Source organism: Salvelinus namaycush, chromosome 3, assembly GCF_016432855.1.
Source record: "Salvelinus namaycush isolate Seneca chromosome 3, SaNama_1.0, whole genome shotgun sequence".
In the NCBI taxonomy this organism is placed as follows: Eukaryota; Metazoa; Chordata; class Actinopteri; order Salmoniformes; family Salmonidae; genus Salvelinus; species Salvelinus namaycush.
The window spans coordinates 9,016,216-9,033,880 of record NC_052309.1 but is presented as its reverse complement, the minus strand read 5'-3'; positions in this window follow the sequence as shown (position 1 = coordinate 9,033,880).

Genomic DNA, 17,665 nt, shown 5'->3' with positions numbered 1-17,665 from the left:
AGGTGTCGACCCTCCACATCTATCTAGACAACTAAAGGTGTCGACCCTCCACATCTATCCAGACAACTAAAGGTGCTAACCCTCCACATCTATCCAGACAACTAAAGGTGTCGACCCTCCACATCTATCCAGACAACTAAAGGTGTCGACCCTCCACATATATCAAGACAACTAAAGGTGTCGACCCTCCACATCTATCCAGACAACTAAAGGTGTCGACCCTCCACATCTATCCAGACAACTAAAGGTGTCGACCCTCCACATCTATCCAGACAACTAAAGGTGTCGACCCTCCACATCTATCCAGACAACTAAAGGTGTCGACCCTCCACATCTATCCAGACAACTAAAGGTGTCGACCCTCCACATCTATCCAGCCAACTAAAGGTGTTGACTCTCCACATCTATCAAGACAACTAAAGGTGTCGACTCTCCACATCTATCAAGACAACTAAAGGTGTCGACCCTCCACATCTATCAAGACAACTAAAGGTGTCGACCCTCCACATCTAGAGACAACTAAAGGTGTCGACCCTCCACATCTATCCAGACAACTAAAGGAGTCGACCCTCCACATCTATCCAGACAACTAAAGGAGTCGACCCTCCACATCTATCCAGACAACTAAAGGTGTCGACCCTCCACATCTATCCAGACAACTAAAGGTGTCGACCCTCCACATCTATCCAGACAACTAAAGGTGTCGACCATCCACATCTATCCAGACAACTAAAGGTGTCGACCCTCCACATCTATCCAGACAACTAAAGGTGTCGACCCTCCACATCTATCAATACAACTAAAGGTGTTGACCCTCCACATCTATCAAGACAACTAAAGGTGTCGACCCTCCACATCTAGAGACAACTAAAGGTGTTAACCCTCCACATCTATCCAGCCAACTAAAGATGTCGACCCTCCACATCTATCCAGACAACTAAAGGTGCTAACCTTCCACATCTACCAAGACAACTAAAGGTGTCGACCCTCCACATCTATCCAGACAACTAAAGGTGTCGACCCTCCACATCTATCAAGACAACTAAAGGTGTCGACCCTCCACATCTATCCAGACAACTAAAGGTGTTGACCCTCCACATCTATCTAGACAACTAAAGGTGTTGACACCCCACATCTATCTAGACAACTAAAGGTGTTGACCCTCCACATCTATCAATACAACTAAAGGTGTTGACCCTCCACATCTATCAAGACAACTAAAGGTGTTGACCCTCCACATCTATCAAGACAACTAAAAGTGTCGACCCTCCACATCTATCCAGACAACTAAAGGTGTCGACCCTCCACATCTATCCAGACAACTAAAGGTGTCGACCCTCCACATCTATCCAGACAACTAAAGGTGTCGACCCTCCACATCTATCCAGACAACTAAAGGTGTCGACCCTCCACATCTATCCAGACAACTAAAGGTGTTAACCCTCCACATATATCAAGACAACTAAAGGTGTTGACCCTCCACATCTATCCAGACAACTAAAGGTGTTAACCCTCCACATATATCAAGACAACTAAAGGTGTTGACCCTCCACATCTATCCAGACAACTAAAGGTGTCGACCCTCCACATCTAGAGACAACTAAAGGTGTCGACCCTCCACATCTAGAGACAACTAAAGGTGTCGACCCTCCACATCTATCCAGACAACTAAAGGTGTCGACCCTCCACATCTATCCAGACAACTAAAGGTGTTGACCCTCCACATCTAGAGACAACTAAAGGTGTTGACCCTCCACATCTATCAAGACAACTAAAGGTGTCGACCCTCCACATCTAGAGACAACTAAAGGTGTCGACCCTCCACATCTATCAAGACAACTAAAGGTGTCGACCCTCCACATCTATCAAGACAACTAAAGGTGTCGACCCTCCACATCTATCCAGACAACTAAAGGTGTCGACCCTCCACATCTAGAGACAACTAAAGGTGTCGACCCTCCACATCTATCAAGACAACTAAAGGTGTCGACCCTCCACATCTAGAGACAACTAAAGGTGTCGACCCTCCACATCTAGAGACAACTAAAGGTGTCGACCCTCCACATCTAGAGACAACTAAAGGTGTCGACCCTCCACATCTATCAAGACAACTAAAGGTGTCGACCCTCCACATCTAGAGACAACTAAAGGTGTCGACCCTCCACATCTATCAAGACAACTAAAGGTGTCGACCCTCCACATCTATCCAGACAACTAAAGGTGTCGACCCTCCACATCTATCAAGACAACTAAAGGTGTCGACCCTCCACATCTATCCAGACAACTAAAGGTGTTGACCTTCCACATCTATCCAGACAACTAAAGGTGTCGACCCTCCACATCTATCCAGACAACTAAAGGTGTCGACCTCCACATCTATCCAGACAACTAAAGGTGTCGACCCTCCACATCTATCCAGACAACTAAAGGTGTCGACCCTCCACATCTATCAATACAACTAAAGGTGTCGACCCTCCACATCTATCCAGACAACTAAAGGTGTCGACCCTCCACATCTATCCAGACAACTAAAGGTGTTGACACCCCACATCTATCCAGACAACTAAAGGTGTCGACCCTCCACATCTTTCCAGACAACTAAAGGTGTCGACCCTCCACATCTATCCAGACAACTAAAGGTGTTGACACCCCACATCTATCAAGACAACTAAAGGTGTTGACCCTCCACATCTATCAAGACAACTAAAGGTGTTGACCCTCCACATCTATCCAGACAACTAAAGGTGTCGACCCTCCACATCTATCCAGACAACTAAAGGTGTCGACCCTCCACATCTATCCAGACAACTAAAGGTGTCGACCCTCCACATCTATCAATACAACTAAAGGTGTCGACCCTCCACATCTATCAATACAACTAAAGGTGTCGACCCTCCACATCTACCAAGACAATTAAACGTGTCGACCCTCCACATCTCTCAAGACAACTGGAGCACTGGGCCAGCCACTCTTAAATAGCACCTGGGTCAGCACAGGTGAAACACCTTCCCACTAATTAGATGCCCAAGCAGAACAGGTGTAACACATGACTGACTCACGAGGTGACACCAATCGGTGACGCCCTACGTGCTAACGAGCTATACGTGCTAAAGTCCAACCCTCAAAACATAAATGAAAAAACCAAAATCCTTTAACACCTTCCCCCTTAAGACAACACATATATCCTATGTTTTAGCCTGTAACAGTGGTTCGATGCATGATTTTCAAATCTTTGTTTTCCAAAACTGCAGCATCTGTCATGTAATCTGTAATGAGCGGACAACATCATCATCATCATCATTATCATAAGAACCAATAAAGTTATTGTTTTATTTGATGCTGATTTGCCTGAGGGACTGCCCTACATGATCTGTGTGTCATGATGATGTGCATAGTCTTTGATGGTTATGCAATGTTTTGGGACAAGGAGTGTCATCATGTTACGTAAATAAAATAAAATAAATATATATAATAAATAAAATGTGGGGGCCTTGGCTGTGCCCTGCATGTACTCTTAGAAAAAAGGGTTTCAAAAGGGTTCTTCGGCTGTCCCCAGAGGATAACTCATTTTTTGGTTCCAGGGAGAACCTTTTTGGTTCCAGGGAGAACCTTTTTTGGTTTGGGTCCTACATGGAACCCAAAAGGGTTCTACATGGAACCCAAAAGGGTTCTACCTGGAACCAAAAAGGGTTCTCCAATGGGGACAACAGAATAACCCTATTAGGTTATAGATAACTTATCATAGCACTACACAGCTGCTTCAAATAATGAACTAATCATCACGCTTTGATCATTTGAATCAGCTGTGTAGTGTTAGGGGGCAAAAAGCCAAAACGTGCACCGAGTTTGGGAAACACTGCCCTACATACTGGGTATCGACCAGAATAACAACACAACTATTCGGAAGAGGTTTTCTTCAGCACTATGTTATACATCTGAACCTTTCACCTATTACTACCTGTCAGGGCAGGTGGCCAGGACGCTCTTGAAAAAGAGATTTTAAATCTCAATGAGCCCTTCCTGGTTAAATAAAGGTTAAATAAAATAAATAAATACATCCAGTGAATGTGGAGGAGGAGTTAAGAATGTTAAGAATGAGTGTTGCCTTGGTAACGTCCAAAAGAGGAAGACTCCTCAAAGTCTGTCTTTAAATTTCATCTGAAAAAACCCGGAACATCCGGCTAAGTTCTAGAAGGAACCTTTTTTTTTTTTTTCATTCTAAAATCTCAGACACGTCAAGTAGGATTTTCAAATGTTTGCCTGCCGACAGTGCTTAGCACCTCTGTGCTAAGAGTGTCTCCTGTCAATATCTTTATTTATTTTTTGTTCACACAGCAACGCTACTGCCACACTCAGCCTTGATAAAATACTCCAAACCAGAATGTGTCAGTAGTGTTGTTTGGCAATGCATATCTGTGTGCATTTCTTATTTTCTGTAATTCTACACATTTTGCCATGTGGCAGAGAGAAGATTTTACAATTTTATATCTAATTTCCTGTAATTCTACCTATTTTGCCATGGGGCGGAGAGACAAACGTGCCGTTTTACAACTAATTTCCTCTAAATTCTACATATTTTGCCATAGGGTGGGGGCAAATGTATGCAGTTAATATGATAACTGATGATTATTGGGCCCCACCCCGGTCGGTAATTCGACCATGCTTACTATGAGTTTAGATAGCGGGCCGCACAGCCATTGAAGAGGAGTGGGACAACATTCCATAGGCCACAATCAACAGCCTGATCAACTCTATGCGAAGGAGATGCGTCACGCTGCATGAAGCAAAATGGTGGTCATACCTGATACTGACTGGTTTTCTGATCCACGCTCCTACTTTCAAAAAAATAGGTATCTGTCATCAACGGATGCACATCTGTATTCCCAGTCATGTGAAATCCATAGATTAGGACCTAATTAATTTATTTCAATTGTCTGATTTCCTGATATGAACTGTAACTCAGTAAAATCTTAGAAATTGTTGCATGTTGCGTTAATATTTTTTATTGAGTATATTTTCAGATGGTTTACAAAACCCGAAAGTAAAAGAAGCAACAAAAAAAAAATTCAGAAAATAAACTCCCATTTCTATGTGAATTTGGTCAGTTCGCCCAAATAGTGACATAGAGGAGCTTTAATAACAATGACTTGGCCAATAGCTTCCAAAACCATACTACATTGATGAAAAAATCTTGCTACCTAGCCATAAAATAAAGATATTTAAATGTACCTTCCATGACAGCCAACCAGGGCCGGTGTTATGGGCGGGCCGTAGGGGTCCTGGCCCGCCCTACCGTACTTCCTTTCCGGTCCAAATTAAATATTGAAATATTGATCATTTATATGCGCTGTCAGAAAGACGCATCAATCTCAGATAAAGCATCCAAGCGAGTGAAACAGCGCCCCTCTGTTTCCTTATGTGTAGACCATCTATCTGATGCTGTCTGGACAAAGGGAGTATGGCATGTCATACCTTTTCTGTCCTGAATAAACCCAATGCGTTTTCTATGGGGAAATATGCAGACCAAAGCCTGTCGACTGCATTCCCACCTTCGGGACAACGACTCGCATTGTTTTTTAGTTTTTTATTTAACCTTTATTTAACTAGGCAAGTCAGTTAAGAACAAATTCTTATTTACAATGACGGCCTACGATTAGGGCGGAGACATGAGCATCTCGTTATTATATACAGATCTCTGGTTTCAGCCACTTGCGAATTAGAAAGGAAAGTTTGCGGGTGTACAGTACACTGTTCGGATGCTGACTTCCCCTAAAGTAAATGTATGTTTTGCCAAAATGATATAATTACTCCTGTCTAATTAAAATAATACAAAAGACTTTACCAGAGAGCTTGACTTAGCCACAGAGGATTTTTTTTTTTTTTTTTTTAAATAGCTGTGAATTGCTTCAAATCATAAGTGCAAAGGCGTATGTCTATTTGGAAAGCCAGTAATTTGGGCAGTATAAATTAAAAAGTTGAGAAAAGAAGAAGAGGAGGGCTGTGTGGTGAAGATATGCACTCAGCTCTCCAGAACGTGCTCCGCTGTCTCCCCGTTAATTATTGCACATTCATTGTGTGAATTGTTTGCCCTTTGATTGTTTTTTTATTTTTTTAAAATAAATTCCCCATTACATATGTAACCAACAGGCTAGTAAATGTACCGTTAATCCATGTCATTTGGTTACATTCATTTCTGTTAATGCATGTTATACAGTCATTTACTTTTCTCATTCTCGGAGTGGAAACGTTGTTTGCAGAGTTCACAACCTGATACACTTGTGAGAAACACGTGTTGGTTTATTTCACAACCATCATTTAGGATTTTTTTATTTCACAACCCATCATTTAGGAGTTTTTATTTCACAACCCATCATTTAGGAGTTTTTATTTCACAACCCATCATTTAGGAGTTTTTATTTCACAACCCATCATTTAGGAGTTTTTATTTCACAACCCATCATTTAGGAGTTTTTATTTCACAACCCATCATTTAGGAGTTTTTATTTCACAACCCATCATTTAGGAGTTTTTTATTTCACAACCCATCATTTAGGAGTTTTTATTTCATAACCATCATTTAGGAGTTTTGTCATTTTTTTTCATTGTGTGTTTTGTTTGGAGTGCTCCATGTGAGCATGCGTGTGGTTTCGTGTGTCCTGATAACGTGGAGGGAAACCTGCTGAGTTGATACAATGTTGCACTTCCCTAGTCAACACCTCAGACAGGTGGAGGAGTAGAGAGATTCATGAGATTGAAAGAACCTGCAATTTTCATCAGGATATTTTTTACTGTTTATATTTGTTAGCTTTAGGCCTATTCACTTTGTTGACGATGGAAGTTATAGGCCCTACTGCTGCATTGGCCTATATGGGCTATCTCTGAGTTATAGGTCCTACTGTTGCATTGGCCTACATAGGCTATCTCTGAGTTCTAGGCCTACTGCTACATTAGCCTACATAGGCTATCTTTGAGTTCTAGGCCTACTGCTACATTAGCCTATATGGGCTATCTCTGAGTTCTAGGCCTACTGCTGCATTGGCCTATATGAGCTATCTCTGAGTTATAGGCCTACTGCTGCATTGGCCTATATGGGCTATCTCTGAGTTATAGGCCTACTGCTGCATTGGCCTATATGGGCTATCTCTGAGTTATATGCCTACTGCTGCATTAGTCTCTGAGTTATAGGTCTACTGTTGCATTAGCCTATATAGGCTATCTCTGAGTTATAGGCCTACTGCTGCATTGGCCTATATGGGCTATCTCTGAGTTATAGGCCTACTGCTGCATTAGTCTACATAGGCTATCTCTGAGTTATAGGCCTACTGCTGCATTGGCCTATATGAGCTATCTCTGAGTTCTAGGCCTACTGCTGCATTGGCCTATATGAGCTATCTCTGAGTTCTAGGCCTACTGCTGCATTGGCCTATATGAGCTATCTCTGAGTTATAGGTCCTACTGTTGCATTGGCCTACATAGGCTATCTCTGCGTTATAGGCCTACTGCTGCATTGGCCTATATGGGCTATATCTGAGTTATAGGCCTACTGCTGCATTGGCCTATATGGGCTATCTCTGAGTTATAGGCCTACTGCTGCATTAGTCTACATAGGCTATCTCTGAGTTATAGGCATACTGCTGCATTGGCCTATATGGGCTATCTCTGAGTTATAGGTCTACTGCTGCATTGGCCTATATAGGCTATCTCTGAGTTATAGGCCTACTGCTGCATGGGCCTACATAGGCTATCTCTGAGTTATAGGCCTACTGCTGCATTGGCCTACATAGGCTATCTCTGAGTTCTAGGCCTACTGCTGCATTGGCCTATATGGGCGATCTCTGAGTTCTAGGCCTACTGCTGCATTGGCCTATATGAGCTATCTCTGAGTTATAGGTCCTACTGTTGCATTGGCCTACATAGGCTATCTCTGAGTTCTAGGCCTACTGCTGCATTGGCCTATATGGGCTATCTCTGAGTTCTAGGCCTACTGCTGCATTGGCCTATATAGGCTATCTCTGAGTTCTAGGCCTACTGCTGCATTGGCCTATATAGGCTGAGTTCTAGGCCTACTGCTGCATTGGCCTATATGGGCTATCTCTGAGTTATAGGCCTACTGCTGCATTGGCCTATATGAGCTATCTCTGAGTTATAGGTCCTACTGTTGCATTGGCCTACATAGGCTGAGTTCTAGGCCTACTGCTGCATTGGCCTACATAGGCTATCTCTGAGTTATAGGCCTACTGCTGCATTGGCCTATATGAGCTATCTCTGAATTATAGGCCTATTGCTGCATTGGCCTATATAGGCTATCTCTGAGTTATAGGCCTACTGCTGCATTGGCCTATATGAGCTAACTCTGAATTATAGGCCTATTGCTGCATTGGCCTATATAGGCTATCTCTGAGTTATAGGCCTACTGCTGCATTGGCCTACATAGGCTATCTCTGAGTTATAGGCATACTGCTGCATTGGCCTACATAGGCTATCTCTGAGTTCCATGAGCTAATTTCTTTAGCCGCCTATGGATCACGGTGTATCAATGTGTCTATATGGCAAAGGTTGGTACTCTTGCGTTAGTTGAATTTTAACTTTTAGATTTTTATGATTTTAATTAAGATTTGTATAATTAACAAACACGTTATCGAAATGAAACGGAAAATGTACATATAAAATAATCAAGTTCCCCAAACTTGAAACTCAAGAGCGTCTGTGTTCTTTATTATTAACTGGGTGGTTCGAGCCCTGAATGCTGATTGGCTGAAAGCCATGTTATATCAGACCCTATACCAGGGGTATGACAAAACATAACTTTTTTTTTACTGTTCTAATTATGTTGGGAACCAGTTTATAATAGCAATAAGGCACCTCGGGGGTTTGTTGTACATGGCCAATATACCACGACTAAGTTCTGTGTTGTGTCGTACGTAAGAACAGCCCTTAGCCGTGGTATGTGTAACAGTTATGTGTAACAGAAATCAAATGCCAAATGATTCGTTCTGGCGCGGGCCCTGCAGCTATTATCTGGGATTCATTGGTGGACATTGGTTGTGCCAGACAGCACAGCCTTTTCTGAGTTGGTGACAACCAACCAGTGTAGAGTATACGGGTCTATGAAAAACCCTCATCTAATTGGTTAGAAGAAAAAGGTCCCACCTTCCAGAGCTCCTGCTCTCCCTCTCTTTGTTTGCAAATGGCTGTTTGCACATCTACAAATATTGTTGTCACAGTACGGCGCTAAAGTACTGCCAAAAGTATGAGTGTGCGAAATTGACATGTGCAGGTGCAATTATTCCCGGCAAATATTAATTTACAAGTTTGCAAATACGATTACAACTACAAAAAAAAAAAATCTTCATGTTCACAACTCATCAGTTACACGTTTGAGTATGTGTTTACAAGTACAGATTATTCTTTTATGTTCACAACTAATTTACACACTTGCAAATTGTGTTTACAACTACAAATCTATTGTAAACGCTCAAATCATTACGTCAGTGATTTGTCTCCGTACTTCCACCGTGATAAGAACCAATCTATTTGATTCTGCAGTGATATTCTCGGTGTGTTTTATGGTTAAGAGTGTAGGTCGGGACCATTGGATGGGACAGGTAACCTGTTGAATGTGAAGCGACAGCGCAAGTGGCCCATCGGCACTAGGACCGTGTTGGATCGCCCACTCTTCTAGAGAGTAGCTGTGATCACTGTCCACGACAGACAAGTCAGCCATCCTCACAAGGAAGCACCATGCAAATATAATAGTTTGCGAAAGGTACGTTGAAACATTTGTTACATGGATCCATGAACATTCGTTCTCGCAAACCGTCGACGAAATTTGTTGTGCTGAAATTAAACGTTTTGTAGACGTTATTTTTTTTTGTCGTGGTACTTGCTTTCCATAGGTTGTGAAGATGGATCGCTTCAGTGGTAAAGAAACATCCGCTAGGCAGCAGACACCTGCAAACAAGATTTGAGTCGCAAGCAGTGTTATAATGTAAGTGCGAATTCTAGAATCCTACGTTGTTACATTGTTCGTTACATTGTTGCCATAAGTGGGCTTTAAGATACATTGTTCCAATTTGCACATTTTGCTACATTTCTGTAACGTTTTGCGCTCATGAGTCATCACTAACCCTACCGTAGATTGTGAGTCATACTCTTCCAACCCAGCCCACTGATGGTAGCCAGTGGAAAACCAGCTGCATCTTTATCGAGATTTGCATCTTGCAAAACAATGCATTGAAAAATATGTAGATTATTAAAAAAAAAGAAACATGTATAGAAAAAGGGTTATTCATTTGCGTTCTGTCTCTCTCGCGCTGTTTGTTTGTTGTGTGTGTGTGTGTGTGTGTGTGTGTGTGTGTGTGTGTGTGTACAATGCAGAAAACTAAATTAGTAGTTTATTTTTCTGTCACATCTCTCCATGTGTCATAATCTATTCACAGAGGATAACCCATTACAGACTGGATGATATTGATGTTAATCCAATGGGTTTACGTTGATAAGTGTCACTCCATGGGAGTGTTGCAGGAATATTAGGTTTTAGAAAACTCTCACTAAATCTCTAAACCTTCTGCAGTTGTTTTGAGTGATGTCTAATCTTTATTCATTTACGAGTGAAATTACAGCCTTTCCTGTTTAAAATGAATGTCAGTACTTGCACCAGGTCCTATTCCCCTCCCCAGGTTCTGACATGTAGACAAGAATATAATTTATACGCTCAATGCTTTTGCCAATTAGTCGTCTCACTCCTGTCCTATGATAAGCTATAGCTCCAGTAGTCATCCTGCTCTGACCATGGATGTGTCCCAAATGGAACCCTATTCCCTATATATAGTGCACTACTTTAGACCAGAGCCCTATGGAACCCTATTTCCTACACAGTGCACTACTTTAGACCAGAGCGTGCCATTTGGAACACAGTCGGTGTCTTCACGTAAAAATCAGTCTCAGGGAGCTTGTAGTAATTACTGCCTTATTGCTTCCGGTTGTTTCATATCTGTTAACACATCCACTGTTTATATCTGTTAACACATCCACTGTTTATATCTGTTAACACGTCCACTGTTTATATCTGTTAACACATCCACTGTTTATATCGCTAACACATCCACTGTTTATATCGCTAACACATCCACTGTTTATATCGCTAACACGTCCACTGTTTATATCGCTAACACATCCACTGTTTATATCGCTAACACATCCACTGTTTATATCTGTTAACACATCCACTGTTTATATCGCTAACACATCCACTGTTTATATCTGTTAACACATCCACTGTTTATATCTGTTAACACATCCACTGTTTATATCGCTAACACGTCCACTGTTTATATCTGTTAACACATCCACTGTTTATATCACTAACACATCCACTGTTTATATCTGTTAACACATCCACTGTTTATATCACTAACACATCCACTGTTTATATCACTAACACATCCACTGTTTATATCACTAACACATCCACTGTTTATATCACTAACACATCCACTGTTTATATCACTAACACATCCACTGTTTATATCACTAACACATCCACTGTTTATATCTGTTAACACGTCCGCTGTTTATATCACTAACACATCCACTGTTTATATCGCTAACACATCCACTGTTTATATTGCTAACACGTCCACTGTTTATATCTGTTAACACATCCACTGTTTATATCGCTAACACATCCACTGTTTATATCTGTTAACACGTCCACTGTTTATATCTGTTAACACATCCACTGTTTATATCGCTAACACATCCACTGTTTATATCTGTTAACACGTCCACTGTTTATATCGCTAACACATCCACTGTTTATATTGCTAACACATCCACTGTTTATATCTGTTAACACATCCACTGTTTATATCTGTTAACACGTCCGCTGTTTATATCGCTAACACATCCACTGTTTATATCTGTTAACACATCCACTGTTTATATCGCTAACACATCCACTGTTTATATCTGTTAACACGTCCACTGTTTATATCTGTTAACACATCCACTGTTTATATCTGTTAACACATCCACTGTTTATATCTGTTAACACATCCACTGTTTATATCACTAACACATCCACTGTTTATATCTGTTAACACATCCACTGTTTATATCTGTTAACACATGCACTGTTTATATCGCTAACACATCCACTGTTTATATCTGTTAACACATCCACTGTTTATATCGCTAACACATCCACTGTTTATATCTGTTAACACGTCCACTGTTTATATCGCTAACACATCCACTGTTTATATCTGTTAACACATCCACTGTTTATATCTGTTAACACATCCACTGTTTATATCTGTTAACACATCCACTGTTTATATCACTAACACATCCACTGTTTATATCTGTTAACACATCCACTGTTTATATCACTAACACATCCACTGTTTATATCACTAACACATCCACTGTTTATATCACTAACACATCCACTGTTTATATCTGTTAACACATCCACTGTTTATATCTGTTAACACATCCACTGTTTATATCACTAACACATCCACTGTTTATATCACTAACACATCCACTGTTTATATCACTAACACATCCACTGTTTATATTGCTAACACATCCACTGTTTATATCTGTTAACACATCCACTGTTTATATCTGTTAACACATCCACTGTTTATATTGCTAACACATCCACTGTTTATATCTGTTAACACATCCACTGTTTATATCGCTAACACATCCACTGTTTATATCTGTTAACACATCCACTGTTTATATCACTAACACATCCACTGTTTATATCTGTTAACACATCCACTGTTTATATCTGTTAACACATCCACTGTTTATATCGCTAACACATCCACTGTTGCCTCAACAATGGGTTGTGATGACAAAGCATTAATAGATATAGTTGTATAGTTTTTATAAGGCCCGTTCAGTTGTTGTTCACCTGCCAGCGTACAGTAGTACTCTAGTGTGTATGTTTACACAAACATCATGGGCTCTAGTGTGTACGTTTACACAAACATCATGGGCTCTAGTGTGTACGTTTACACAAACATCATGGGCTCTAGTGTGTACGTTTACACAAACATCATGGGCTCTAGTGTGTACGTTTACACAAACATCATGGGCTTTAGTGTGTACGTTTACACAAACATCATGGGCTCTAGTGTGTACGTTTACACAAACATCATGGGCTCTAGTGTGTACGTTTACACAAACATCATGGGCTCTAGTGTGTACGTTTACACAAACATCATGGGCTCTAGTGTGTACGTTTACACAAACATCATGGGCTCTAGTGTGTACGTTTACACAAACATCATGGGCTCTAGTGTGTACGTTTACACAAACATCATGGGCTCTAGTGTGTACGTTTACACAAACATCATGGGCCCGACACCTTATTTTAGATTCACACGGAACTCATATTTTACATATCTCAAGTTAAGATTTGGCACAACATTATTTTGCACTTCAGCTATTAGTCAACAAACTGTAAAAATAATAGAGAGTGATACTATTTGACAGATGTGACATACAGTACAGTATAGGACAGTAACAGGGAGGACAGTACGGTAACAAGGATGACAGTACAGTAACAGGAAGGACAGTACAGTATAGGACAGTAACAGGATGACAGTACAGTGACAGGGATGACAGTACAGTAACATGGATGACAGTACGGTATAGGACAGTAACAGGATGACAGTACAGTATAGGACAGTAACAGGGAGGACAGTACAGTATAGGACAGTAACATGGATGACAGTACGGTATAGGACAGTAACATGGATGACAGTACAGTATAGGACAGTAACAGGATGACAGTACAGTATAGGACAGTAACAGGGAGGACAGTACAGTATAGGACAGTAACAGGGAGGACAGTACAGTATAGGACAGTAACAAGGAGGACATACAGTAACAGGGATGACAGTACGGTAACAGGATGACAGTACAGTAACAGGGATGACAGTACAGTAACAGGGATGACAGTACAGTAACAGGGATGACAGTACAGTAACAGGATGACAGGACAGTAACAGGATGACAGTACAGTAACAGGATGACAGTACAGTAACAGGGAGGACAGGACAGTAACAGTGAGGCTTTGTCTTCTTCACCTTGCCAGGTCTGACACAGTACAGTAGTGTATTACAGTAGGGATATGTCTCCTGCTTCTGTCTCCTGTCTCCTGCTCCTGTCTCCTGGCTCCTGCTCCTGTCTCCTGTCTCCTGTCTCCTGCTTCTGTCTCCTGTCTCCTGTCTCCTGCTCCTGTCTCCTGGCTCCTGCTCCTGTCTCCTGCTCCTGTCTCCTGCTCCTGTCTCCTGGCTCCTGCTCCTGTCTCCTGTCTCCTGTCTCCTGCTCCTGTCTCCTGCTCCTGTCTCCTGTCTCCTGTCTCCTGCTCCTGTCTCCTGCTCCTGTCTCCTGTCTCCTGCTCCTGTCTCCTGTCTCCTGCTCCTGTCTCCTGGCTCCTGTCTCCTGCTCCTGTCTCCTGTCTCCTGCTCCTGTCTCCTGCTCCTGTCTCCTGTCTCCTGCCCCTGTCTCCTGCTCATCTCACTGTCAGTAATCAGTAATTAGTGCAGGTGTTCCTGCTCGGTCGGGGCGGGGTGTGGGGGGACGACGACGGAGGTCGGGCTGGGGGGTGGAAGGTCAGGAGTGAGCCAGCTGCTGAGGAAGTGTTTTCTGTGGATCCTCTCTGTGGAGGGGGCCTGTTTGTCTGTTAACTTGGCAGGCTGGGTGGCGCTAGGGGGCCTGTTTGTCTGTTAACTTGGCAGGCTGGGTGGCACCAGGGGGCCTGTTTGTCTGTTAACTTGGCTAGGATGGGTGGCGCTAGGGGGCCTGTTTGTCTGTTAACTTGGCAGGCTGGAGGGCACTAGGGGGCCTGTTTGTCTCTTAACTTGTACCTAGCCTCTGTGGACCAGGTGGAGGTGTCCGTGCAGTGTACCTAGCCTCTGTGGACCAGGTGGAGGTGTCCGTGCAGTGTACGTAGCCTCTGTGGACCAGGTCGAGGTGTCCGTGCAGTGTACCTAGCCTCTGTGGACCAGGTCGAGGTGTCCGTGCAGTGTAACTAGCCTCTGTGGACCAGGTGGAGGTGTCCGTGCAGTGTACCTAGCCTCTGTGGACCAGGTGGAGGTGTCCGTGCAGTGTACCTAGCCTCTGTGGACCAGGTGGAGGTGTCCGTGCAGTGTAACTAGCCTCTGTGGACCAGGTGGAGGTGTCCGTGCAGTGTACCTAGCCTCTGTGGACCAGGTGGAGGTGTCCGTGCAGTGTACCTAGCCTCTGTGGACCAGGTGGAGGTGTCCGTGCAGTGTACCTAGCCTCTGTGGACCAGGTGGAGGTGTCCGTGCAGTGTACCTAGCCTCTGCGCAGCGTATACATTTTCCTGTATGGTATGTCTATAGAAACAGGCTATAGTAGGGCTATACAGTAGACTATACAGTAGGGCTATACAGTAGACTATATAGTAGGGCTATACAGTAGACTATACAGTAGGGCTATACAGTAGACTATATAGTAGGGCTATACAGTAGACTATATAGTAGGGCTATACAGTAGACTATACAGTAGGGCTATACAGTAGACTATACAGTAGGGCTATACAGTAGACTATATAGTAGGGCTATACAGTAGGGCTATACAGTAGGACTATACAGTAGACTATACAGTAGGGCTATACAGTAGACTATACAGTAGGGCTATACAGTAGACTATACAGTAGGGCTATACAGTAGGCTATATAGTAGGGCTATACAGTAGACTATATAGTAGGGCTATACAGTAGACTATACAGTAGGGCTATACAGTAGACTATATAGTAGGGCTATACAGTAGACTATACAGTAGGCTATACAGTAGACTATACAGTAGGGCTATACAGTAGACTATATAGTAGGGCTATACAGTAGACTATACAGTAGGGCTATACAGTAGGCTATATAGTAGGGCTATACAGTAGACTATATAGTAGGGCTATACAGTAGACTATACAGTAGACTATACAGTAGGCTATATAGTAGGGCTATACAGTAGGCTATATAGTAGGGCTATACAGTAGACTATATAGTAGGGCTATACAGTAGACTATACAGTAGGACTATACAGTAGGCTATATAGTAGGGCTATACAGTATACTATATAGTAGGGCTATACAGTAGACTATACAGTAGGACTATATAGTAGGGCTATACAGTAGACTATACAGTAGGGCTATACAGTAGACTATACAGTAGGGCTATACAGTAGACTATACAGTGGGCTATACAGTAGGACTATACAGTAGGACTATACAGTAGAACTATACAGTAGACTATACAGTAGGACTATACAGTAGACTATACAGTAGAACTATACAGTAGACTATACAGTAGGGCTATACAGTAGCCTATACAGTAGGGCTATACAGTAGGCTATACAGTAGGCTATACAGTAGACTATACAGTAGAACTATACAGTAGACTATACAGTAGGCTATACAGTAGAACTATACAGTAGACTATACAGTAGACTATACAGTAGGGCTATACAGAATGGCTTTACAGTAGGGCTATACAGTAGGCTATACAGTAGACTATACAGTAGACTATACAGTAGGGCTATACAGTAGACTATACAGTAGGGTTATACAGTAGGGCTATACAGTAGACTATACAGTAGGGCTATACAGTAGGGCTATACAGTAGACTATACAGTAGGCTATACAGTAGGCTATACAGTAGGCTATACAGTAGGGCTACACAGTAGACTATACAGTAGGGCTATACAGTATACTATACAGTAGACTATACAGTAGGGCTATACAGTAGACTATACAGTAGGGCTATACAGTAGACTATACAGTAGGTTATAAGGTAGACTATACAGTAGGGCTTTACAGTAGGGCTATACAGTAGACTATACAGTAGACTATACAGTAGGGCTATACATTAGACTATATAGTAGGGCTATACAGTAGACTATACAGTAGGGCTATACAGTAGGGCTATACAGTAGACTATACAGTAGGGCTATACATTAGGCTATATAGTAGGGCTATACAGTAGACTATATAGTAGGGCTATACAGTAGACTATACAGTAGGACTATATAGTAGGGCTATACAGTAGACTATACAGTAGGGCTATACAGTAGACTATACAGTAGGGCTATACAGTAGACTATACAGTGGGCTATACAGTAGGACTATACAGTAGGACTATACAGTAGAACTATACAGTAGACTATACAGTAGGACTATACAGTAGACTATACAGTAGAACTATACAGTAGACTATACAGTAGGGCTATACAGTAGCCTATACAGTAGGGCTATACAGTAGGCTATACAGTAGGCTATACAGTAGACTATACAGTAGAACTATACAGTAGACTATACAGTAGGCTATACAGTAGAACTATACAGTAGACTATACAGTAGACTATACAGTAGGGCTATACAGAATGGCTTTACAGTAGGGCTATACAGTAGGCTATACAGTAGACTATACAGTAGACTATACAGTAGGGCTATACAGTAGACTATACAGTAGGGTTATACAGTAGGGCTATACAGTAGACTATACAGTAGGGCTATACAGTAGGGCTATACAGTAGACTATACAGTAGGCTATACAGTAGGCTATACAGTAGGCTATACAGTAGGGCTACACAGTAGACTATACAGTAGGGCTATACAGTA